Raw genomic sequence first — 1469 nt, 5'->3', positions numbered from 1 at the left:
GCATGTAATGATACTACAACAAATACATACTTGTTCTTAAAAGATACTTTTAAAATATGCGAGATCATTTCAGTATGATTGCCCTGGGAAAAAAAACCACCTGAAACAGAATTAAGAACTGTACCCTAATCACTGTTGCAAGATAGAAACCCTTGAAGGGAAAGTGACAAGTTAAAGTTAGCAGGCATATCATATGAGTTAACAGAAATATCTATTTTTTTGAGTTCTATAGGGTAGGTAATTGGAAAAGCAGAGAAGTAACTGAAAATACTATTCCTTAAAAATGAGGAAATTTCCTTCCAAGCTAAAGTACATGTTCCTTTTTAAATGTAAATGTTTGAGTATCTCTCTTCTTGTTGTGAAGTCATTTATCCCTCCCAATCAGACCACAGAGTTTTAAAAAGACAAATATCATCAACTAAAAGGCTGTTGACTGTTCAATTCCTTAAAAAGTGCCATTCCCTGTGCTCTGATTAGACATAATTTCCTGACCTATAGACTGATGAAATGATGAGCAGCTCAGAGAGAGCCCTTTTATGGAAGAAACATATCAGAACCTTAAAATTAATAATACAGGTGAAATTTAATTTAGAGCAACATTACTAGCAAGCAAGATGTAAACCACTGCTAGCAAAAAATAAGCTGCTTAGGGTGGAAGTGAGAACAGAAGCTCTGCTCCCCATCACTCCACTGCAGCTAATAGCATGCCAGACTCTGCATTTATCCCTTGCTTTAATGCTGTTCCCATAAGGAAATCCATAGGAAGAGCTGTCAGAAGATTCCTTGGCAGGGCAACTTCGTTAGAAATGGCAGCCAGACACATCCAAAAGACAGAAGATACAAGATACTGTTCAAAAACTACTCATTAATCATTACAATACTCTTTAATAGGCAATAATATTTGTGTGTAAATTATGAGATTTAACATGTGTATGTTTGTTAAAACTGAAGTATTACTGTTTTCACACAAAGTTCCCAGTTATATCTTACAAAAGCTAGGCCTTTAATTTTAAAATAAAAATTTAAAAGAGCTAAAAGTCAAACCAGGAAATACTAAATTCACCAAAAAAAACCCTAGATCACTGATTTCTTCCAAATGATATAGAAGTTGCAAGTCCAAGATAAAGCATTTTTATATCTCTTTTTAATGCCATACATAACAAGCACCCGTGAAAACACTGCTTCAGTCACTTAAAGATTTACACAGTCTATAATATGGTTGACTAATAAGATTCTATTATAGCTACTGATTGAATACTTCTAAGAGGGTTTCTTTGTTTTTTAACTTGGAATAAAATCAAAATGCATGCAGATTTCAGATTGCTATTAGACAGAATAATTATATGCTAAACTAATTACAACTAAAGCAAAACCTGACTTACAACTAATTAAATTTTATTGCGTGAAAATAAAGCATAGTCCTTATTTAACACAGGGCACAGCCATAAATGTTTACAAAGTCACCAGTC

This window comes from Zonotrichia albicollis, chromosome Z, assembly GCF_047830755.1.
Source record: "Zonotrichia albicollis isolate bZonAlb1 chromosome Z, bZonAlb1.hap1, whole genome shotgun sequence".
Taxonomy (NCBI): domain Eukaryota; kingdom Metazoa; phylum Chordata; class Aves; order Passeriformes; family Passerellidae; genus Zonotrichia; species Zonotrichia albicollis.
The sequence above is the reverse complement of the archived record's forward strand: the minus strand, read 5'-3'. Positions refer to the sequence as shown.